The sequence below is a fragment of the Somniosus microcephalus genome, chromosome 8 (assembly GCF_052327205.1).
Source record: "Somniosus microcephalus isolate GS21.2 chromosome 8, FLI_Smic_1.0, whole genome shotgun sequence".
Lineage (NCBI taxonomy): Eukaryota > Metazoa > Chordata > Chondrichthyes > Squaliformes > Somniosidae > Somniosus > Somniosus microcephalus.
Genome location: NC_140994.1, coordinates 105,952,717 through 105,978,747, shown reverse-complemented (window position 1 = coordinate 105,978,747; position 26,031 = coordinate 105,952,717). Strand labels below are relative to the sequence as shown.

General features: G+C 47.6%; 1 protein-coding gene across 2 annotated transcripts in view; it reads left to right on the top strand.

The window, feature by feature from the left end:
- The window catches only part of LOC147113740 (poly(A)-specific ribonuclease PNLDC1-like), a 292,736-nt gene that overhangs the window by 17,552 nt on the left and 249,153 nt on the right, over nt 1-26,031 (top strand). The gene's annotated exons all lie outside the window — the stretch shown is intronic.

Genomic DNA, 26,031 nt, shown 5'->3' with positions numbered 1-26,031 from the left:
AGCTGTGCACCCAATAGACGTAATATGAGGGTAGGCCTCCTCCACTTGAGCCCAAGCAGCCTTCATATTCGCAGCATTGTCAGTAACTACTGCAAAGACCTTTTGTGATCCAAGATCGTTGATGACTGCTTTCAGCTCATCAGCAATGTATGTGCCTGTGTGTCTTGTCCTTTGTGTCTGTGCTCTTGAAGAACACTGGGAGAGGAGTGGAGACAATGTAATTTATGATGCCCTCCCCTCGTACATTTGACCACCCATCTGAGATCACTGCAACACAGTCTGCCATCTCTATCATTTCTTTGAGCTTTCCTTGGACTCTGTTATACTCAGCCTCCAGCAAATAAGTAGACAAAGCATGTCTGGTGGGTGGACAGTATGCAGGGCGAATAGCATTGAAAAATCTCTTCCAGTACACATTGGCTGTGAGCATGAGGGGTGAGCCTGTCACATATACAGCTCGAGCAAGGCACTCATCTGCATTCTTCTGGCTGTGGTTATCCATTGTATCAAAGAACCTTCCAAGTGGGCCAGGAGTTACTGATGATAAGGAGCCTGATGCTGAATGTGAACCATCATCTTCTTGAATGGAAGCAGAGGAACTCTGGGCTGACTGCTGTGAGCTTTGAGTGAAGTTGTTGCATTTGGATAAATGCTGCTGTATCTTTATGGTATTCTTTACATATGGCTTTGTACAGTGTTTGCCCATGTACACAGTCTTTCCATCTTTAATGCCTGGGGTAAAATGCTTCCACACATCCGACGGTAAACGTGGCATTGTTCTATGCAGAGAAATAAAGGGCATTTGTCTCTGTGTCGAACTGCGGTCGATCAGCACGATTGCAACAGGGTGAGTAAATTTTTCCTGATGCTCCATGTGATGGAAGCATGACCTGTGCATGCACGACACTACATCACCAATAGAGGGAGCTAATCACTCATCCACTCATCCAACGAATCAAGACACATTTGTTCACAGTCACACACAAAACTTGTAATTATTAAAACAAGCCAAGTAAGAAAATAAACATATATTGATTAAGAAATTCCTTAATAATTAAGATTCCATCTCTGTTAGTAATTTTAAGAGAGGACCTGTGGGAAAAGAAATGAAAGAAATACAAAAAAAAACAAAAAACAATGTTATGCTAGCATGTGCTTTTTTGAGCAAAATTCCCAAGCTAAACTTCCCGTGGAAAATTTCCCGGAAACTTTCCACCCTTTCGCAACCCTACTCAGTACTGAAGGAGCGCAGTACTGAGGGGCAGTTCTAAGGGGCGCTGCACTGTCAGTGGGGCAGTACTGAGGGAGCACCGCACTGTCGGAGGAGGGCAGTACTGAGGGAGCGCTGCAGTGTTGGAGGGGCAGTACTGAGGGAGCGCTGCACTGTCGGAGGGGCTGCACTGAGGTAGTGCTGCACTGTCGGTGGGGCTGTACTGAGGTAACGCCGCACTGTCAGAGGGGCAGTAATGAGTGAGCGCCGCACTTTTGGAGGAGTAGTACTAAGGGATTGCCACACTGTCGGATGGGCAGTACTGAGGGAGCGCCTCACTGTAGGAGGGCCAGTACTGAGGTGGTGCTGCACTGTCGGAGGAGCAGTACTGGGGGAGCTCCGCACTGTCAGAGGGACAGTACTGAGGGAGCTGTAAGATCTTAATTATCCCTCAGAGTTCTTGGCCAAGACACCAATAGGCAGTAGCCAGTATGTTTGAGCAATAGATCAAGATTTATTAAGCTTACAACGTAATATACGTAATATTAGGCAATAATTTTAATGAGTAGCTTGCAGCCCTTGTTCTCTGGAACCTCTCGGACACAGATGCCGTTGTCTTAAATCTGTTCCTTTGTTCTCGCAGTAAGTCTGTGTAAAGTGTTCTTTGAGTATCGAGGTTTTAACCCTTTTCTTATCAAAAGTTGGTTTGGCCAGTGTTCAGATATGGTCTTTAACAAAAATCACCTTTTTAAATTGGTTTTAATGGTCAAAATACCATTGTCATAGAGTCATAGAGTTTTACAGCACAGAAAGAGGCCCTTCGGCCCATCGTGTCTGCACCGCCCATCCATCCCTGTCCAGTCTAATCCCATTTTCCAGCATTTGGTCCATAGCCTTGTATGCAATGGCATTTCAAGTGCTCATCCAAATGCTTCTTGAATGTTGTGAGGGTTCCTGCCTCTACCACCCTTTCAGGCATTGAGTTCCACATTCCAACCACCCTCTGGGTGAAAAAGTTCCTCCTCAAATCCCCTCTAAATCTCCTGCCCCTTACCCTGAATCTATGCCCCCTTGTTATTGACCCCCCTACTAAGGGGAAAAGTTCCTCTTTATCTACCCTATCTATGCCCCTCATCATTTTGTACACCTCAATCAGGTCCCCCCTCAGCCTTCTTTGCTCCAAGGAAAACAACCCCAGCCTGTCCAGCCTCTCTTCATAGCTGAGGCGCTCCATCCCAGGTAACATCCTGGTGAATCTTCTCTGCACCCTCTCCAAAGCAATCACATCCTTCCTATAGTGAGGCGACCAGAACTGCACACAGTACTCCAGCTGTGGCCTCACCAGCGTTTTGTACAGCTCCATCATAACCCCCCTGTTCTTATATTCTATGCCTCGGCTAATGAAGGCAAGTATCCCATATGCCTTTTTAAGCACCTTATCTACCTGTTCCGCTGCCTTCAGGGATCTATGTACATGTACACCAAGGTCCCTCTGACCCTCTGTACTTCCTAGGGTCCTACCACTCATTGTGTATTCCCTTGCCTTATTTGTCTGTCCAAAATGCATCACCTCGCACTTTTCAGGGTTAAATTCCATTTGCCACTTTTCCGCCCATCTGACCAACCCGTTTATATCGTCCTGTAGCCTGAGGCTTTCCTCCTCGCAATTTACCACCCCACCAATTTTCGTGTCATCTGCGAACTTACTGATCATACCTTTTACATTCTCATCCAAATCATTTATGTAGATCACAAACAACAAGGGACCCAGCACCGATCCCTGAGGTACCCCACTGGACACAGGCTTCCAGTCACAAAAGCAACCTTCGACCATCACCCTCTGCCTCCTGCCACTCAGCCAGTTTAGGATCCAACGCGCCAAGGCACCCTGGATCCCATGGGCTCTTACCTTCTTGACCAGTCTCCTATGCGGGACTTTGTCAAAAGCTTTACTGAAGTCCATGTAAACCACATCCACAGCATTTCCCTCATCCACCCCCCTAGTCACCCCCTCGAAAAATTCAATCAGATTTGTCAGACATGATTTACCCTTGACAAAGCCATGCTGACTATCCCCGATTAACCCTTGCCTCTCCAAGTGGAGACTAATTTTGTCCCTCAGAATTTTTTCCAATAATTTCCCTACCACAGATGTTAGGCTCACTGGCCTGTAATTCCCTTGTTTATCCCTGCTACCCTTCTTGAATAATGGTACTACGTTAGCTGTTCTCCAGTCCTCTGGTACATCCCCTGTGGCCAGAGAGGTTCTGAAAATTTGTGTCAGAGCCCCTGCAATCTCCTCCTTTGCCTCCCACAGCAGCCTGGGATACATCTCGTCCGGGCCTGGGGATTTATCCACTTTTTGGCCTGCTAAAACCGCTAGCACCTCCTCCCTCTCGATGCTAATATGTTCAAGTATGTCACAGTCCCCTTGCCCGATTTCTATGTCTGCATCGTCTTTCTCCATAGTGAACACAGATGCAAAAAATTCATTTAAAACCCCGCCTACATCATCTGGCTCTACACACAGATTGCCACTTTGGTCCCTAATGGGCCCTACCCTTTCCCTGGTTATCCTCTTGCCCTTAATATACTTATAAAACATCTTAGGATTTTCCTTTATTTTGCTCGCCAGTGTTATTTCATGGCCCCTCCTCGCCCTCCTAATTTCTTTTTTAAGTATGCCCCTGCACTTTTTATACTCCTCTAGGGCTTCTTCCGTCTTTAGTCTTTTGTAACTGCCAAAAGCCCCCCTTTTTTTCCTAATGCATTTTTGTATATCCCTTGTCATCCAAGGTTCCCTTTGCTTGTTGGTCCCACCCTTGACCTTTACAGGAACATGTTGGCGTTGTACTCTCTCTATTTCCCTTCTGAAAGTCTCCCACTGTTTTGATGTGGATTTTCCTATAAGTAGCTGCTCCCAGTCCACTTTGGCCAGATCCTGCCTTATCATATTAAAATCGGCCTTCCCCCAATTTAGAACCCTTATTTCCGGGCCGTCTTTGTCTTTTTCCATGACCACCTTAAATCTCACCGAATTATGGTCACTGTCGCCAAAATGCTCTCCTACTGACACTTCCACCACTTGCCCGGCTACATTCCCCAGAATTAGGTCCAGTACCGCCCCCTCTCTTGTAGGACTTTCTACATGTTGGCTCAAAAAGCTCTCCTGGATGCACTTTAAGAATTCTGCACCCTCTAAGCCTTTCACACTGTGGCTATCCCAATTTATATTGGGGAAGTTGAAATCCCCCACTATTATTACCCTATTATTTTCACACTTTTCTGAGATTTGCCTACATATCTGTTCCTCTATCTCCCCCTGACTGTTTGGGGGCCTATAGTACACTCCCAGCAAAGTGCTTGCCCCCTTTTTGTTTTTAAGTTCTACCCATATGGCCTCATTAGAGGAACCTGCTAATATATCATCCCTCCTTACAGCAGTAATTGCCTCCTTAATTAATATTGCAACACCCCCTCCCCTTTTACACCCCCCTCTGTCTCGCCTGAAGATTCTATACCCCGGAATATTGAGCTGCCAGTCCTGACCCTCCCTCAACCATGTCTCCGTGATAGCAACAATATCGTACTCCCATGTGTTCAACAACAACTTCAGTTCATCCACCTTATTTGCAAGACTCCTTGCATTAAAATAAATGCCTTCCAGCCCTGCCATATTCTCTTTTGCCTTCACATATTTGCTCTGCCTTCCCAGCTGACTTGTTTTTCCCTCTGTATTTGGCTGTAAATCACCCCCTACTATAGCTCCACTCTGTACCCCATCCCCCTGCCAAGTTAGTTTAAACCCCCCCCAGCAGTGCTAGCAAACCTCCCCGCAAGGATATTGGTTCCCCTCTGGTTCAGGTGTAAACCGTCCGACTTGTACAAGTCCCACCTTTCCCAGAAGCAGACCCAGTGATCCAGGAAACTAAAGCCCTCCCCCCTGCACCATCCCTTTAGCCACGCATTCATCTGTTCTATCTTCCTATTCCTATACTCACTAGCACGTGGCACCGGGAGTAATCCAGAGATTACAACCCTTGAGGTCCTGCTCTTCAATCCTTCACCTAGCTCCCTAAATTCTTGCTGCAGGACCTCATCCCTCTTTTTACCTATGTCGTTGGTACCAATGTGGACCACGTCCACTGGCTGTTCACCCTCCCCCTCCAGAATGCCCTGCAGCCGCTCAGTGACATCCTTGACCCTGGCACCAGGGAGGCAACAAACCATCCTGGATTCACGTCTACGGCCACAGAAATGCCTATCTGTTCCCCTTACTATAGAATCCCCTACCACTATTGCTCTCCCACTCTTTTTCCCCCCTTCCTGGGCAGCAGGAGCACCCCCAGTGCCAGGAAGTTGGCTGCTGCTGCCTTCCCCTGGTGAGTCATCCCCCTCAACAGTATCCAACTTGGTATACCTGTTTGAAAGGGGGATGTCCGCAGGGGTTCCCTGCACTACCTGCCTGGCTTTGTTGCTCCGCCTGATGGTCACCCCCTGTGCTGCCCTACCCTGAGGCGTGAACAACTCGCTAAACGTGCTATCCACGAGCCTCTCAGCATCGCGCATGCTCCAAAATTCATCCACCCGCAGCTCGAGCGCCGCAATGCGGTCTACAAGTAGCTGCAGCTGGATGCATTTCCCGCACACATGGTCGTCAGGGACACTAGCAGCATCCCTGACTTCCCACATGGAGCAAGAGGAGCAGAACACGGGTCTGAACTCTCCTGCCATGACTTACTCCTTTAATTAATTTAAAAATTTATTCAATACCCATTGTCACTCAGACTAAGGTAGCATCCCGCCTTTCTAGTATTTTTCCGTCAACCCTATTCTGCTGTCTTGATATCTTTTTTATAGTTTATCACCCCATTGGAATTTACCATATCTCTTTCATTTCCTGCCGCCCTGGTACAAGACTATTATACCAAGGGCCCATATCAGCACTGTTTCACTAGTCTTGAGGTCCAGACTATCTCACTTTAATCTACCAGATAAATACCTTAACTTCCATGATATCTCTCATTCTATGTCCTTATACTAATTATCCTTTAAATATTGTTGCAATTAGTTTTGGTAAGCGAATTCCAATTTCTACTTAGCATCATAATATGATTTTTTTTAGCAATTTAACCTTCACTCGCAGTCTGTGGCTGTTTGTTATCAAAACTTAGTCAAAACTGCTTTTGACTGTCCTTGCAGCTGCATTCTGAACTTAGCTTTTTAGTTACCAGGAGTAATTATGGGTAATATTATTTGGTCAGTGGCTACACTTGAATCTATATGTATATGATTCTCGTCTACTAAATATCTCAAAATATCAGCCTTTCGATGATGAAATGTTTTAAACATTGATTCCTTGACTATTTCATACAGAGCACTGCACTGTCGGAGGGGCTGTACTGAGGGAGCGCTGCACTGTCGGAGGGGCAGTACTGAGGGAACGCCGCACTGTCGGAGGGGCAGTAATGAGGGAGTGCTGCACTGTTGATGGTGCCGTCTTTCGGATGAGACGTTAAACCGAGGCGCTGTCAGTTCTCGCAGGTGGATATTAAAAGATCCCATGGCACTATTTCAAAGAAGAACAGGGGGAGTTCTCCCTGGTGTCCGGGCCAATATTTATCCCTGAATCAACATCACTAAAAATTGATTATTATTATCACATTGCTGTTTGTGGGAGCTTGCTGTGCGCAATCTGGCTGCCACGTTTCCTACATTACAACAGTGACGACACTTCAAAAAGTACTTCATTGGCTGTGAAGTGCTTTGGGATGTTTGGTGGTCGTGAAAGGTGCCGTAAAAATGCAAGTCTTTTTTCTTCCGCAGTAATTATGCTGTTAAATTCCCCAAGAAAAGTTAGACCTGAAGAGATCTGGTGTAACTGGGGTTTTGACAGCGTTCTTACTGGTAAAAGAAAAATGTTAGGGCCTGGAAAATTCTTTTTAATTTTGTGTAGTGTGAAATATGTCCACTTTAATAAAAATTAAAATTTTTAAGAAACTTTTCAAAAGAATTATAAAAACCTGTTTTTTAAAGTTTGCCCATCTTTATTTTGGGTTTGCCTTTTTCCCCAGGTGAGAGCCCCAATCCTTTTTTGCTCCCTCCTTAACGTTTTTAAAAAGTTAGAATTTTAAGAGCTTACTTAGCTCCTTGTTCGCTGTCTGAGAATTCTGCATTTTGATTGGCTGCTCAGACAGCCTGTTGACATCATAGCAGTTCGCACATAAGACGTAGGAGCAGGAGTAGGCCATTTGGCCCTTCGAGCCTGCTCCGCCATTCAGTGAAATCATGGCTGATCTGATCTTGGCCTCAGTACCACTTTCCTGCCTGTTCCCCATAACCCTTGACTCTCCATCAAAAATCTGTCTATATCCACCTTAAATATATTCAATGACTCTGCTTCCACAGCTCTCTGGGGTAGAGAATTTTAAACATTCACGACCCTCTGAGAGAAGAAATTCCTCCTCATCTCCGTTTTAAATGGGCGCGACCCCTTATTCTGAAACTATGTTGTTAACTATTCATTAAAAGGCATGACGGTGGATAGGCAATGGCTAACATTTAAGGAATGAATGCATAAATTGCAACAGTTATACATTCCTTTCTGGCGCAAAAACACAAAAGGAAAAGCGGCCCAACCATGGCTAACAAAAGAAATTAAGGATAGTATTAGATCCAAAGAGAAGTCATATAAAGTTGCCAGAAAAAGTAGCAAGCCTGAGGATTGGGAGCAGTTTAGAGTTCAGCAAAAATAATAATAATAATCAACTTTATTGTCATTGTTAGTGCACAAGTTGCAGTACAACGAAATGTAGGCTTGCGGCTCCCGAGAGTGTACAATTAGATTAAGACATTTAAACATTCAACATTCATTTGACTTGTAATACATAAACATAACCATAATAAAGTGCATTGGCAGATGTGCAGGCTTTAGAGTTTATTTGTGGAGTTCAATAGGATGACAGCCCTGGGAAAGAAGCTGTTCCTAAATCTGGTCGTTCGGGGGTGAATGCATCTGTAGCGTCTCCCAGATGGTAGGAGGGCGAACAGACTGTGGCTGGGGTGGGTAGGGTCTTTGATGTTGGACCGTGACCTCCGTAGACAGCGTTTCTGGTATATGTGCTCTATGGTCGGTAGCCGGGTGCCGGTAATGCGTTGGGCAGTTTTGACTACCCGCTGCAGGGCTTTCCGGTCATAGTAGCTACAGCTGCCATACCATACTGTGATACAGTTCGTCAGGATGCTCTCTATTGTGCAGCGGTAAATGTTAGAGAGGATCAGGGGTGACAGGTTACATCCCTTCAGCCTCCTTAGGAAATATAGGCGCTGCTGGGCCGCCTTTACCAGAGAGGAGGTTTTGAGGGACCAGGAGAGGTCTTCCGTGATGTGAACTCCAAGGAACTTAAAGCTGTCCACCCTTTCCACCACAGCCCCATGGATGTGGATGGGGGTGTGACTTCCACCTTTAGACTTCCTGAAGTCCACAATGATTTCTTTGGTTTCCTTGATGTTGAGGGCCAGGTTGTTATCGGCAAAAGGACCAAGAGATTCATTTAAGAGGGGAAAAATAGAGTATGAGAGTAAACTTGCAAGGAACATAAAAGCAGACTGTAAAAGCTTCTACAAGTATGTAAAAAGAAAAAGATTAGTGAAGACAAATGTAGGTCCCTTACAGTCAGAAACGGGAGAAATTATAATGGGGAACAAGGAAATGGCAGAACAATTAAACAAATACTTTGGTTCTGTCTTCACGGAAGAGGACACAAATAACTTCCCAGAAATGCTAAGGAACCAAGGGTCTAGTGAGAAGGAGGAATTAAAGGAAATTAGGATTAGTAAAAAAAATAGTGCTGGAGAAATTAATGGGACTGAAAGACGATAATTCCCCAGGGCCTGATAATCCGCATCCCAGAGTACTAAAAGAGGTAGCTATGGAAATAGTGGATGCATTGGTTGTCATCTTCCAAAATTCTATAGTTCCTGCAGATTGGAGGGTGGCAAATGTAACCCCACTATTTAAAAAAGGAGGGAGAGAGAAAACAGGGAACTACAGACCGGTTAGCCTAACATCAGTAGTAGGGAAAATGCTAGAGTCTATTATAAACTAAATATTGGGGGCATGGGATCAAATTTGGGAAGATGTGGTAATTCAAAGATTAGAGAAAGGTATTAATATGGGAAATGATAAACAGACCATGACAGGAAGGGATGGAGAGTACAAATCTAAGAGTAAATCAACAGATAAGGCTAGAGGTTACAAAAATAATAGAAGGACAAAACTAAAGGCTCTGCATCTAAATGCACGTAGCATTCGAAACAAAACAGATGAACTGATTCGCACAAATAGAAATAAATAAATATGATCTGATAGCCATTACAGAAACATGGCTGCAGAATGATATAGATTGGGACATGAATATTGAAGGGTACATGACATTTAGGAAGGACAGGAAGGTGGAGGGGTGGCTCTGTTAATTAATGATGGTATTAGCACAATAGAGAGGGATGACCTAAGTTCAGGAAACCAGGATGTAAAAGCGGTTTGGGTAGAGATGAGAAATAATAAAGGCAAGAAGTCACTTGTGGGAGTGGTGTACAGGCCCCCTAACAGTAACCACATGTAGGATGGAGTATAAAGGAAGAAATAATGGGAGCTTGTCAGAAGAGTACGGCAATAATCATGGGGGATTTTAATCTGCATATAGACTAGAAAAATCAGATGGGCAAAGGTAGCATAGATGAGGAGTTCATGGAATGTTTTTGGGATAGTTTCTTACAACAGCACGTTCTGGAGCCAACCAGAGAGCAGGCTATACAAGACCTGGTATTGTGCAACAAGATAGGATTAATTATTGACCTCATAGTGAAGGCACCCCTAGGTAGCAGCGATCATAATATGATTGAATTTTACATTTAGTTTGAGAGAGAGAAGAGTGGGTCCAAGACTAGTATTTTAAACTTAAATAAGGGCAATTATGAGGGCATGAAAGCAGAGCTAGCTAAAGTAAACTCTCAAATTAGGTTAAGGGATAGGTCAATAGAGTTGCAGTGGCAGACATTTAAGGGGCTATTTCAAAATCCACAGAATATATACATTCCAACAAGAAAGAAAAATTACAAGGGGGAGGATCCACCATCCGTGGTTAACTTAAAAAGTTAAAGATAGTATTAAACTTAAAGAAAAAGCATATCATTGTGCAAAGATGGGTGGCAGGTCAGAAGATTGGACAGAATATAAAAAAACAGCAAAGAATGACTAAAAGATTAATGAGAGAAAAATTAGAGTACGAGAGAAAGCTAGCTAGAAATATAAAAACAGATAGAGTTTCTATAGATATTTTAAAAAGAAAGGAGTTAACAAAGTGAGCGTTGGTCCTATAAAAAGTGAGTCTGGGGAATTAATAATGGCAAATAAGGAGATGGCAGTTGAATTGAACAGGTATTTTGCATTGATCTTCACTATAGAGGATACAAGTAACATCCCAGAAATAGCTGTAAATCAGGAAATGGAAGGGAGGGAGGAACGCAAGAAAATTATAATCCCCAGGGAAGTGGTACGGAGCAAATTGTTAGAGCTGCGGACTGATAAGTCCCCGGGTCCTGATGGACTTCATCCTAGGGTTTTAAAAGAAGTGGCTAGTGAGATAGTTGATGCGTTGGTTTTAATTTTCCAAAATTCCATTAGATTGGAAAATAGCGAATGTAACTCCCTTATTCAAAAAGGGAGGGAGACAGAAGGCAGGAAACTACAGGCCAGTTAGCTTAACATCTGTCATAGGGAAGATGTTAGAAGCTATTACAGAGAGTAGGCATAAATGGGTTATTTTCTGATTGGCAAGATGTAACGAGTGGTGTGCCACAGGGATCAGTGCTGGGGCCTCAACTTTTTACAATTTATATAAATGACTTGGATGAAGGGACCGAAGGTATGGTTGCTAAATTTGCTGATGACACAAAGATAGGTAGGAAAGTAAATTGTGAAGAGGACATAAGGAGGCTACAAAGGGATATAGATAAGTTAAGTGAGTGGGCAAAGATCTGGCAAATGGAGTATAATATGGGAAAATGTGAAGTTGTCCATTTTGGCAGGAAGAATAAAAAAGAAGCTTATTATCTAAATGGTGAGAGATTGCAGAGCTCTGAGATGCAGAGGGATCTGGGTGTCCTAGTGCATGAATCGCAAAAGGTTAGTATGCAGGTACAGCAAGTAATTAAGAAAGCTAATAGAATGTTATCGTTTATTGCGAGGGGAATTGAATACAAAAGTAGGGAGGTTATGCTTCAGTTATACAGGGCATTGGTGAGACCACATCTGGAGTACTGTGTACAGTATTGGTCTCCTTATTTAAGGAAGGATGTAAATGCGTTGGAAGCAGTTCAGAGAAGGTTTACTAGACTAATACCTGGAATGGGCGGGTTGTCTTATGAGGAAAGGTTGGACAGGCTAGGCTTGTATCCGCTGGAGTTTAGAAGAATAAGATGTGACTTGATTGAAACATATAAGATCCTGAGGGGTCTGGTCAGGGTGGATGTGGAGAGGATGTTTCCTCTTGTGGGAGAATCTAGAACTGGGGTCACTGTTTAAAAATAAGAGGTCGCCCATTTAAGACAGAGATGAGAAATTTTTTCTCAGAGGGTCGTGAGTCTTTGGAACTCTCTTCCTCAGAGGGCGAATGGTGACCCCCAGGATGTTTATAGTGTGGGATTCGGCGATGGTAATGCCATTGAGTGTCACGGGGAGGTGGTTAGACTCTCGCTTGTTGGAGATAGTCATTGCCTGGCACTTTGTGTCGCGAATGTTACCTGCCACTTCTCAGCCCAAGCTTGAATGTCGTCCAGGTCTTGTTGCATGCGAGCATGGACTGCTTCATTATCTGATGAGTTGTGAATGGTGCTGAACACTGCAGTCATCAGCAAACATCCCCATTTCTGACCTTATGTTGGAGGGAAGGTCATTGATGAAGCAGCTGAAGATGGTTGGGCCTAGGACACTGCCCTGAGGAACTCCTGCAGCAATGTCCAGGGGCTGTGATGATTGACCTTCAATCACCACAACCATCTTCCTTTGTGCTAGGTATGACTCCAGCCAGTGGAGAGTTCCCCCCCCCCCCCCCCCCCATTCCCATTGACTTCAGTTTTACTATGGCTCCTTGATGCCACACTCGGTCAAATGCTGCCTTGATGTCGAGGGCAGTCACTCTCACCTCACCTCTGGAATTTAGCTCTTTTGTCCATGTTTGGACCAAGGCTGTAGTGAGGTCGGGAGCCGAGTGGTCTTGGCGGAACCCAAACTGGGCATCAGTGAGCAGGTTATTGGTGAGTAAGTGCCACTTGATAGCACTGTCGATGACAACTTCAATCACTTTGCTGATGATTGAGAGTAGACTGATGGGGCGGTAATTGGCCGGGTTGGATTTGTCCTGCTTTTTGTGGACAGGACATATTTGGGCAGTTTTCCACATTGTTGGATAGATGCCTGTGTTGTAGCTGTACTGGAACAGCTTGGCTAGAGGCGCGGCTAGTTCTGGAGCACAAGTCTTCAGCACGATAGCCGGGATGTTGTCGGGGCCCATAGCCTTTGCTGTATCCAGTGCGCTCAGCCGTTTCTTGATATCACGTGGAGTGATTCGAATTGGCTGAAGACTGGCTTCTGTGATGGTGGAGACCTCAGGAGTAGGCCGATATGGATCATCCACTCGGCACTTCTGGCTGAAGATGGTTGCAAACGCTTCAGCCTTGTCTTTTGCAATCACATGCTGGGCTCCACCATCATTGAGGATGGGGATATTCTTGGAGCCTCCTCCTCCAGTTAGTTGTTTAATGGTTCACCACCATTCACTACTGGATGTGACAGGACTGCTGAGCTTTGATCTGATCCGTTGATTGTGGGATCTCTTAGCCCTGTCTATAGCATGCATGTAGTCCTGTGTTGCATTATCCCCAGGTTGGCACCTCATTTTTAGGTACGCCTGGTGCTGCTCCTGGCATGCTCTTCTACACTCCTTATTGAGCCAGGGTTGGTCCGATGGCTTGATGGTAATGGTAGAGAGGGATATGCTGGGCCATGAGGTTACAGGTTGTGGTGGAATACTATTCTGCTACTGCTGATGGCTCACAGCGTCTCATGGATGCCCAGTTTTGAGCTGCTAGATCAGTTCTAAATCTATCCCATTTAGCACGCTGATAGTGCCACACAACACGATGGAGGGTGTCCTCAGTGTGAAGACGGGACTTCGTCTCCACAATGACTGTGTGGTGGTCACTGCTACCAATACTGTCATGGACAGACACATCTAATACAGGTAGATTGGTGAGGATGAGGTCAAGTAGGTTTTTCTGTCATGTTGGTTTTCTCACCACCTGTCGCAGGCCCAGACTGGCAGCTATGTCCTTCAGAACTCGGCCAGTTCGGTCAGTAGTGGTGCTACCGAGCCACTGTTGATGATGGACATTGAAGTCTCCCACCCAGAGTACATTCTGTGCTCTTGCTACTCTCAGTGCTTCTTCCAAGTGGTGTTCAACATGGAGGAGTACTGATTCATTAGCTGAGGGAAGGTGGTAATCAGCAGGAGGTTTCCTTGCCCATGCTTGACCTGAAGCCATGAGACTTCATGGGGTCCGGAGTCAATGTTGAGGATTCCCAGGGGCACTCCCTCCCTATGGTATAACAATGTGCCGCCACCCCTGGTGGGTCTGTCTTCATAAGACAACCCCCTCATCTCAGGAATCAACCTAGTGAACCTTCTCTGAACTGCCTTCAATGCAAGTATATCCTTCCTTAAAAAAGGAGCCCAAAACTGTATGCAGTACTCCAGGTGTGGTCTCACCAACGCCCTGTACAGTTGTAGCAAGACTTCCCTACTTTTATATTCCATCCCCCTTGAAATAAGGCCCAACATTCCATTTGCCTTCTTAATTACTTGCTGTGCCTGCATGTTAACTTTCTGTGTTTCATGTACAAGGAGCCCCAGATCCCTCTGTACCTCAGCATTTTGTAGTCTCTCTCCATTTAAATAATAATTTGCTTTTTCTATACTTCCTACCAAAGTGGATAACCTCACATTTTCCCACATTACACTCCATCTGCCAAATTTTTACCCACTCACTTAACCTATGCGCAAGGGCATTCCCCATCAACATTCCCTCTAATCCGCGCGAGCGCACAGGTCTCTGCCGGACCGCACAGCCCAGGACCGGCTTTTCCAGTGTTAAGTTTTGTGCATGTGTGACACTGTGAGTGGGCCATGCAGCCCCACCACGGGGCGGCGCACCCAAAAATAATTAGGGAGAACATTGAACCCCATTAACTTCCGTTGATTTGAATTGAAGGTGGGAAAACCCGAAGTTCTCGACAGCGGGATGGCGAGATTGTGCGAAGCGTACTTCGGGGCCAACAGTGAACACCTTCACTTCGGACTGCAAATTCTGGGCCAATATGCCCGGATGTGGGGGAAAAGAGGGAGTGTAGGACTAATTGGACAGCTCTTTCAAAGAGCCAGCACAGGTTTCGATGGGCTGAAAGGCCTCCTTCTGAACTGTACAATCCTATGTCAAAATAACCTGTGGTCTTTCTCGTTCTCACTTCTCAAAGAAAGGGGCAGATTAACAGGAAAGACAATGAACTGAGGCTCTTTTCTCTCGAAAGGAGAAGGCTGAGGGGGTGACCTGATAGAGGTCTTCAAAACTAGGTAGGGTTGTAGGGGGTGGTGTGTGGGTTGTTTGTCAGCATCGCCTCTGACTCCTTTGAGCGGTTTGAATCGCTCCCACTCCCTTTTGTTCTGGACTTTGGACTTATTTGGGGGTTGTAATGAACTTGCAACAGACACCTGGGTTGGTCAAAAGAACTGAGATCTTTATTTTGAGACAGGAAAATATACAGTACAATAAAACTTATACTCTAAAAGGGTGGGGAACACTCGGAATATCACAGAACAGAAGAATCACAGAAACCCCACAGTGCAGATAGAGGCCATTTCGGCCCATCGAGCCTGCACCGACACATATCCCACCCGATCCCCGTAACCCCTACACCAACACATATCCCACCCTATCCCCGTAACCCCATGTATTTAATCCCCCTAACACTAAGGGTCAATTTATCATAGCCAATCAACCTAACCCGCACATCTTTGGACTGTGGGAGGAAACCGGAGCACCCGGAGAAAACCCACGCAAACACGGGGAGAATGTGCAAACTCCACACAGACAGTCGCCCGAGGCCAAATTCGAACCCGGCTCCCTGGCGCTGTGAGGCAACAGTGCTAACCACTATGCCACCGTGCTAACCACTATGCGAGGGAGAATTACAATAGACAAAATCCCTTACTCTCCCAACCCCACTATCCTAACTAGGTTGAAATCCAGAGGTCCAGGAAATGCTCACCAAACGACTTTCTTGACAGATTGTAGAGGTTCGCGATTTCAGGGTTCTCCTTAGTTGTGGCGGTTGGGGCCTGCCGTACCCCGAACGTGGTAGAAGACGGCACCTGCGTTGGGTCTTCAGTTTGGGTTTGTCCGCTGATACGGTTAGTTGCGCTGTTGGATGTATCGGGTAAGTACCCAATTTTCTTTGGTTAGGGCAAGTTTTAGGGTCTTTTGTGTCAAAATCTTACCCGGGGTAAGTCAAACAAGTCTTTGGTTTCTGAATTTTCGGCGGTTGGTACTTGTTGGTCGCGGTGGCCCAATATTACCTGGTTGGTGGTAATATTGGTAGTTGTTGGTTTCTTTAGGCCTTCGGTTGCCGCGACTTTTGTTCTCCTTCTGTTTCTTCAAGTCTCTGATTCTGATGATGATCCGTTGAGCTGTACTGTGCTCTCGTTGGCTGAACTCTTGATCTTGCTATTCTTGCTGTGCTTCGCTGACTGTACTCACCTGAGCTGTTTCACTGAAAAGGCAGGCTTCAATTATACTAGTGTTGGTGAAAAATAAATTCACTCGAGTCTGTCTTAAAGTCAAAGTGAAAGTACACAGGCCTAGAAATTCAGTTGCATTCGCCAGCCGTTAGCGCCATAAGAGGAGTAGATTTCGAGCGCTAGGCACTTAGCGCCCGGGCGCAGGCCGATCTGCGCCTACGCCCAACTTCAGTTGACATTTAGCGCCGGCGCAAAGTGTTTGCACCCGCTCAGCTGCGCGCGCAGCTTATGACGTCATTTCGTCGTGCAACGCTGTTTGTGCGCCCCAAACCGGAACTTCAGTGGCGCCCGCCCAATGTGGGCGTGGCGCTGTTAAGAACTGTGAAGTGGAACGCAGCAGAGGCCCTGCAGGCCTCGGGGAGCGCTAATTAAAGGGCACTCAGACTGGACTATAAAGGCCAGCCATTTTGCTGCAATGACTTTAGTGCTTTGGATTTCTGGACAGAGACCAAGGAACAGACCTTACTGATTTGGGACAACATAGGAGAGGTATTTTTGGCTTCTGGCCAGAGCTTGGAAATTTGACTCATTGTGATTTCACTGTTTGCAAGTATATTATGGGGGCTGCATGGAGTTCCAACCCTCAGTTCCAGCATTATGTGCGAAGGGCTCGCAGACGCTGTGTGAGAGGGGCAGCCATGCCTAGACGCAGAGGGGCCATCAGGCGTCGGCAACGTAGGCCTTACCCACTCAGGGAATACCGGCAGCAGGTGTCCTATCTCACCATGACTGCCGCGCATTGTGTGAAGAGGCTGCGCTTCAGAAGGGAGGTGGTTGCAGAGATCTGCCAGCTGCTTCACAGAGATCTGCGTCCACAGCTGATGTGCAGGACGTCTCTGTCGGTGGAAGTGAAGGTCACGGTGGCTCTGAACTTTTATGCAAGCGGCTCCTTCCAAGCCGCTGCTGGGGACATAGCGAACATCTCCCAGTTCGCCGTGCATCGCTGCATCCGGCAGGTCACCGATGCCCTTTTCGCAAGGAGACACCAATTCATCTCCTTCCCCATGACCCTAGAGAGGCAGGAGCAGCGTGCAGTCGGATTTGCCAGGATCGCCGACTTCCCCATGGTGCAGGGCGCCATTGACTGCATGCATGTGGCTATGCGGGCACCTATCGACAATGCCGAGGATTACCACAACCGGAAGGGCTACCATTCCCTCAATGTACAGCTGGTGTGTGACCACAGGCAGCGCATCCTAGCTGTCAATGCCCGCTTTCCAGGAAGCAGCCATGATGCATTTATCCTGCGCCAGACTACTGTGGCTGACATGTTCCAGGCACAGCCTCCCCCAAGAGGATGGCTTATCGGGGACAAGGGCTACCCTTTGTGTACATGGCTCATGACCCCGCTCCGCGCGCCCAGGACCCCTGCTGAGGAGGCATACAACGAAAGCCATCAAGCCACAAGGAACATCATAGAGCAAACGATTGGCGTCCTCAAGCAACGGTTCCGCTGCCTGGATCGTTCCGGCGGATCTCTACAGTATTCGCCGGATAGAGTCTCCCAGTTCGTTGTCGTTTGCTGCATGCTGCACAACCTGGCTATCCGCAGGACTCAGGCACTGCCACTTCACGTTGGACCACCACCTCAGGAGGACCATGAGGAGGAGGAGGAGGAGGAGTACCAGCCCAGGAGGGAGCCACAAGGTCCAAGGGCCGTCCGCCGGCGGCTTATTGAACGACACTTCTAGGCCCCCTCTCAGGGAATGGCTTGTGGCAATGAACGTACCTGAATGCAGCCGCTCCGCAAGCCCTCAGCCGGTTAACACAACAACCACTTGAAACATGACACATGGACAAGCTGAATAAATAAAAAGCTTTATTTAACAAACTCAGGGCCCTTCCCACATGAAACACAAAAACAGACAACACCCCCAAAAAACAGTCAAAAACATATCTCACTCCCACAACCTGGGGAGGAATAACAAAACTTGTCCATCCAATTGGCCTTCATCCTCGGCCTTACCAAGACAAACCCCCCCATACAGAACACAAACACCCCCATCTAAAAAAACATTTGCCATCATCTTCGGCCTTACCAAAATAAACCCCCCCCCATACAGAACACAAACACCCCCATCTAATAAAAACATTTGGCAACACACTCTACTTGGTGTGCCGAGAGGGCGAGTCCTTGTGCAGGCTTCTCCGGCCCCTGCCCGACCTGTTGCTCCGCCTCAACCTGGGCCCTGTGGGTGTTGCAAGGCTGGGGGAAGGCTCCTGAGGGGCACAATGCGTGACGGCAGATGCCCTTGGGGGTCGGCCTAGACGAGCTCCGGCCCTGGAGGGGCCGGCTGCTGACTGCTGCAGCTGTGGCTGGGCAGCATCAGTCTCTCCAGCAGCTCGTCGCAGCTTTGCTGGGGGAGTGGCAGTGGCGGCTGCAGCAATGGGGGCAAGCTGGCTGATGCCAGGCGCTCGCTGCTCGCCAGAGACATTGGCACTCGGCCGGGCTGGCACTGCAGCAAGCGCAGCAATCTGGTGAAGGCCAGACCGCTGTGCTGCAGCAGCGCGGCGGGTGCCCTGGCGATGCGTCCGTGACACAGCGAGTGTGGCAGAAGTGAGTGCCCGTACTGCCCTGGTCTGTGCCCGCATCAGACCAGCCAGTGTCTGCACGGCACCACTCATGAACTCTCGACTCGCGTCCTGTGCTGCCGCGAGTTGTTCGACACCCCTGGCCTGTGAGTCCCCGAAATCGGCCACACTATGAGCCAGGGACTCAATGGCCTAAGGCAACTGTCCCACAACCCCCATGAACTCAGTGTGGCGCCGCTCCGAATCTGCGGACATTTGATCAAGGAGGCGCACCTCCTGGGCGAGGACCGTCTCCGGACTGGAGGCCAGACTCTCCCTCTGGGGAGAAGGCCGCCGAGCTGGCCGACCCTTCCCGCGTGGCTGCACGCCACTGGGCCCAGCAACTGCCCTCCCCTGCAACACTTCCCCCCTCTGGGGAGAAGGCAGCCGTGCTGCCCGACCCTTCCCGCGTGGCTGCACGCCACTGGGCACAGGAGCTACACCCCCCTGCAACACTTCCCCCTGGCTCTCCTCCAGGCAAGACGTGTCCCCTCCATTGCCATCCCCTGGCGCGGATGAGGGTTCCCCCGATGTGCCGCCTTCCTCTTGGTCCTCGTCGTCCTCCTCTTCCGAGGGACTGACACTCGCGGCTTCAGGGACCTCCTCCTCACCAGCTGAAAGCAGGAAGGCGCAAGAGTAGCTTTAGAGTGAGGACAGGGCGTCAGCGAGGGAGGCATGAGTGGTGGCATTATGCGCATTGGTGGGACAGTGGCAAAGGATGTAGATCTGAAGTGCAAGGGGAACGAGAGAGGTCCAAACGGTCATGTCCTTACCATTGGGGCCCAGCACAGGGTCGGCATCTCCAATAGCAACGGGGCCAATCACCCGGGCACGCATGAGTCGAGCCACGCGCTCCTCCAGGTCACTGAGCTCCTGGAACTGGACACGGCCTCCCCCGGTGACAGTCCGGCTCTTCAGATTCTGCGCCAGCTTGGCCTGCAAGAGAAAGGACGGCCTCTAAGTACAGTGTGGTGCCCTGTTGTTGTGTGCACTGCCTCCCATGGTCGAATAGCTTGGCCAGTGTGTCAAGTGCAGAAAGTGCTACTGATGATCATGCCAGTGCCATAGCTGCTGGAGGAGGGCTGGCCATTGGGCCTTTGAGGTCCCTTTGCCCATAATGTGAGGTGCACATGCAAGGATGAGGAGGACACTGGAAAGGGTACTCACCCTGACCAACCGAGTGAGGTCGTTGAACTTCTTGCGGCATTGGTCACCAGTCCTGGGGACATCGCTGTTGGCTGTGACCCTCTGGGCGATTTCCCTCCAGGCTCTCCTGTACAGCCTCTTGGGAGCCTTCTTGCCACTGTCCGGGCACAAGATATCTCTTCTCTTCTCCAAACCCCTAAGCAGCACCCTCAAAGCATGCTCTGAGAAGCGCTGCGCTCGTTCACGGGCCTTCTGCATGGCTTCAGGCGCTATTTGGGTCCAGCAGCAGTGTTCAGGCCTAGCTGGAGGGCTGCAGTATCCAGGGCGTGGCAGCAGACCAAGTCGACCCTTCCCCCTTTAAGAGCTGGCCGGCGTCAGGGTGTCTGCTGTCAATCAAAACATGACCGCACCTGCGCTGCGCCCGGCCTCGGCGTTATCACTCTGCACCGCCGGCTTAGCACCTAAAGATAGGGGTGCAACGCCAGTTTCAGCGCTCGCCCAAACTCCTTGGCCAAAGCTACTGAATATCGGCGAAGTGGCCTCCACTTTCCGGCGGGCGCTAACTTTAGCGCCCGCCCGAATTTACCGCCCCAAAAGTGGCTATACTGAATTTCTAGGCCACAGTTTATTAACAGAACGTTCTGGGAGAAGGTCATAGACCCCGCGGTCTGGTGACACCCTTCTCGTTCTCTCTTGGTTGTGTTAAGTATGTGTATTGTATTGAACAATTAACACAAAGACTTAAACGTATAACTCAAACAGGTCTTTACTGGTTGGAGGTAGACTATACTGAATACAAGATTACTGCACAGTGCTTATATACCGGTGTGTTCACCCCCGGTATTACGTCTACAGCAGCCTGAGAAAGTAGTACATCTCTTAAGGTGGAACAGGCTTAAGCTCTCTTAAGGTGGAACAGGTTACATACACAACACTCCTCCCTTCTTAGCTTTATAGTCATCCCCCCATTTAACATAACGTAATAACATATATACATATATAACTTCATGTTTAACGTAACATATCACAGATTCAGTCTCTGCGGAAAACAGTTCACAGATTCAATCTCTGTGGTGTAGTCGGTTCACGTTACTCATTCAATAGTCCTTTCATGGATTTAACAGCTTGAACTTCCGAACTGATTTGGCTCCGTTCGGAGGGACCACGTGTGTGATCTGGTAGAGGTGATAATGGTTCAGATGGGTCATCTTCTGTTTTTACTTTTCCTTTTCTGCTTCTTGGAGACTCTCTGGGCTCCATTGTCAGCTGCCACAGCTGCCAGCTGCATGCGCAGTTCCTCCTTCTCTTCCTCCTGTTTCCGTCGTAGAGCCAGCTTCTCCCGATGTTCCGTAGACTTTTGGTGCTCCTCCATGATTTCTGCACTTTGGGAGTCGAAGTTACAAGCTGGGCAGGACAGGACATCGTAATATTCGGTGTCGTCCACCAGGTCATAGTAATATTCGGTGTCGTCCTGAGCTAGACCAGTGAGAGGGTCGTCTATTTCCTCCATACCCAGCTGGACGTTAGCCAGCTCTTGCTCCAAATCCAGACATCTTTCCTGAAGAGACTTCTTCATGTGTACCTCTGCATCCAGCTTTTTCTGGGCTTTCAGCAAGTCGTTTACCAGTGACCTCATTTGTGATTTTAATACTTCAACTTCCTTTGGAGATTGATTGATCGGACTATGCAATCCCTCTACCGGAGCAGCTGTTTCAGCGGTCTGTTGTTCTACATTGACGTGAGTCAGCGTACTTTTGGCATCCAATGGCTGCTCTGTTGCAGTCGTTTCGGTCTGTGTCGTCACATCAGCCATCTCAATGACTTTTGAGAGCTCCGAACCCTTTTCCTTTGAAGATCGCAGCTCGTGTTCAAGTTTTTCCCATTTCAGAGTCTTGTCCCTCAGCATATGAAGGAGTTGGCTGACCGTTAACTCTTCTGACACCAGATTATGGCACGCACCTTCAGAACCTGAATCAGCTTTGATTCGTTCGGCCTCCTCGCGCAGATGGTTGGTGTGCTCCTGCTCCATTTTCTCCATCAGTTGCTTCTGTTGCCTTTCCAGATTCTCCCACTCTGTAACAAAGAACTTTTTTATTTCATTCATCTCTTGCTCAAAACGGCGAATCATTTGTTCTAATTGCTGTTGTAGTTTGAAATGGAGTTGAGTTCGAGCCCAGTGTCCCTCAAAAATGTGCATATCAGCAGACTTGACAGACTCAGAATTCTCTGTTAAACTATGTTGTTGTTGCTCAGTGGAATTCTGTGCTGAAACTTTGTCTTTTGCACATGGGTTGGTCTTACCATCATCAGTTCTAGAGTCTGGGCTGATTATCTGCACCGAGTTCTCACTCTTTATGGCTTTTAGCGAATGCCAGTCCATATTTATGTTTCTAAACCACTCCCGGCCTAGTAGTGGTGGACCTCCCTCCGGTAGCACATATAAGTCCATTATTTGACTTCCTTCGCCCTTGTTGGCCACTGCAACCTTTATTGTCCCGATGGGGTACACTTTCTGCCCCGTGTAGGTTGTCAATATAATCTCCGTATCCTGTAGGGGAATATGTTGGAATAACCTTCTGTAATCTTTCTTATTTATGACCGTCAATGCCGATCCAGTGTCCAATTCCATTTTTACTTGGACTCCTTCTATCTGAAGAGTAACCCAAATTGTCTGGAGGTCTGCACCCTTACCAACGTTGAGTACCCTTAAGCTAGCCAGTTCAATACTGCTTAAGCCAGGCAGTTCATTACTGCTAGCGTCTGAATCGGACTCCTGTTCGGCCACCTTGTGTACCTTTGCGTCTTTCCCTTGCGGTGACTTCTTGTTGCTGGTCTTCTTCCCTGACCTGCATACTCTAGCTATATGTCCAAGCTTACCACATGTTCTGCATTCTTGGTTTTTAAACCAACACTGGTTCTGATCATGCGTTGTCTTTCCACAACGATAACATTTGCCAGAACTCACACCCAATTTGTGTGCACTGAGCTCCGGTGACTGTAGCTGCATTACTGCCGTGCCTCTCGCTGCGGCTTCGTGTGCTGCTGCCATAGTGACCGCCTTCTTAAGCGTCAGCTCATTCTCCTTGAGCAGTCGCTTTTGTGTATCCTGTTTAAATAAACCACACACAAATTTGTCTCGTAGTGCATCTGTCAGTCCCGTTCCAAACTGGCAATATTTCGCTAATTTACGCAATTCCAGCAAATATTCAGCATTGCTTTCATGCTGTAGCTGCCTTCTGTCGTAAAATTTAAATCGTTCCGCTAGCATCAGCGGCGTGGGGTTTAGATGATCTTTCAGGACAGTAACAATCTCATCGAACGTCTTATCCGCCGGTTCATCTGGTGATAACAGGTGTTTCAATTGCCCGTATGTCTTCGCACCCATTAAATTTAATAATGTTAGAGCTTTATCTTGGTCACGAATTTTATTGGCCTTACAATAATTTTTTACTCTTTCAACATATATGGCCCAATCTTCGAGGTCACTATCAAAGGTGCTAATATTCCCGTGTTTAGGCATTGTAGATTTGCAATTTCTCAGATTTTATTTTCTTTACTTGTTATCAAAGATGGCGGCTTCCCGCTCTTGCCGTCGTCCTCCGCCCACAAAATGGCGGTTTTCCCACGCTTGGCGGTCTTCACCCGTCCCCCGACGCCGTCTCCCTTCAGCCCCGAGTGCGGCCCTTATCTTCGCCGCGATCGATAGCCCGCGCTGTGCACCGCGGCTCTCGCACCTTGAGCTTCTGCAGCCGCCGCGCCTTTCAGTCCGAGTGCGGCCCTTATCTTTGGTCCCGATCGCTGGCCCGCGCTGCGCCTCGAACTTGAAGCGGCTCCCGGCCTCTGGCTCACCGGCTCGCGCGGCTCTTGCTCGCTCCCTCCCGGGCTCTGGCTTACCCACGAGGTTATGGAGGCTTCAGGGTCCTAATGCCTGTCGCCTCCAGTCGCTGGAAGCTGTCAGGATTTCTGCTGCCCTTCAGTTTTGAGTGGGGTGTTGAGGATTGAAACCTCTCTTCAACGTCCTGTCTTTGGACGAAGCCGCCGTGGAATAACTGCTGCAGGGTTCGAACCGACTCGTCGCCAGTGTTAAGTATGTGTATTGTATTGAACAATTAACACAAAGACTTAAACGTATAACTCAAACAGGTCTTTACTGGTTGGAGGTAGGGACTATACTGAATACAAGATTACTGCACAGTGCTTATATACCGGTGTGTTCACCCCCGGTATTACGTCTACAGCAGCCTGAGAAAGTAGTACATCTCTTAAGGTGGAACAGGCTTAAGCTCTCTTAAGGTGGAACAGGTTACATACACAACAGGTTGGTACAGCTTTTTATTCTATTTTCATCCAATCACATTGTATTACAATAATCACCTGATCACATATGGCTTATTTATTCTTTTCAGTATTAGTAAAGGTTAGTTACATCTTACTATGCCTTTGGTCACAGGTCAAATTCCCATGACCCCTATATTCTGCTGTGTCTACAATTTTTAGCTAAAGCAGCACATTTCCCACAGCTGTGTCTTATCTTTGTTTTGCAAAGCTTCTCTACACACTGTCCTTTGTGCAAGAATAGCGAGAGTAGCACTTTCCCAGTCTGTACTGTCTTATCTTTGTTTTTTCACATAAGAAAGTTGTTAGTATGAGACTTCTTATCGCCACCTGGTTCCTTTTAGCTCTTGTTCATCTGCACATGACCCCACTCCTTTGTTCTGATTTTAATTCTGCTGGCACCACTTAATTAGTGGTTACCTCGGCTGTCTGAATTCTGAGAGGGTTCATTTTAACCCCTTCACTAGTTTGGGGCCTGGCTTATCTGACCGCCAAATCTCGGGTTTCTTTGTTAAATTTGGCGGGCTCGTTATTTTTAATAGGTTTTAAAACTTTAACGAGCTTCGGGGATGGCCCATCTAACTTTAATCGGCCTTTAACTGGTTTCAGGATTGCCCTGAAACTAGTTTAAAAATGCAAAACGTTTGTAAATCTCCTTGATTGCTTTTGGACTGCTGTTTGATTGTTGGTTCCTGTTGGGCTATGTTCTTTCCTTTGTGTTGCTGTGGGCATGTACTGTTTTATTCATGTACTTTGGCTCTGTGATTTTTGGCAGGAACAGGTTTTATTGTCTTTATTATGTAAAGGCTGAGGTGGCCTAGGACATTCCCAGACTGTCCAATACCCAAACTCGGGGGCTCACCCCTCCTCCCCTGTGTCACAGCTTTTCGCAAGCCTGAACATGCCTTTTAAACCAGCCAAATCTTCCTGGGGTTTTGATTTTTAAAATCCCTTTGGCCCAATATTCCTTCAAACAGTCCAATATCTCTCCTTTCTTCCTTTGGGGGAAAATGTGTAATTATGCGATCCTTACAGGGTAGACGTAGAGAAGATGTTTACACTTGTGGGGGAGACCAAAACTAGGGGACCATAAATATAAGATAGTCACTAATAAATCCAATAGGGAATTCAGGAGAAACTCCTTTACTCCGAGAGTGGTGGGAATGTGGAACTCACTACAACAAGGACTAGTGTTGGTCTCCTGACCTGAGGAAGGATATAATTCCCTTAGAGGTGGTGCAACGAAGGTTCACTAGACTGATCCCTGGGATGAGAGGGTTCTCCTATGAGGAGAGATTGAGTAGATTGGGTCTATGCTATCTGGAGTTTAGAAGAACGAGAGGTGATCTCATTGAAATGTATAAAATTCTTAGAGGGCTTGACAGGGTAGATGCTAAGAGGTTCTTTCCCCTGGCTGGGAAGTCTTGAACTTGGGGTCATAGTCTCAGGATAATGGGTCGGCCATTTAAGACTGAGATGAGGAAAAATTTCTTCACTCAAGAGGGTTGTGAATCTTTGGAATTCTCTGCCCCAGAGGGGTGTGGATGCTCAGTCGTTGAGTATATTCAAGGCTGAGATCACTAGATTTTTGGACTCATGGGGAATCAAGCGATATGGGGATCGGGCAGGAAAGTGGAGTTGAGGTTGAAGATCAGCCATGATCTTATTGAATGGCAGAGCAGGCTCGAGAGGCCGTATGGCCGACTCCTGCTCCTAATTCTTATGTTCTTAGGAATAGAATAGATGCATTTAAGGAGCAGTTGGATAAACACATGAGGGAGAAAGGAATAGAAGGTTATGTAGATGGGTGAGATGAAGAGGGGTGGGAGGAGGCTCGTGTGGAGCATAAACACTGGC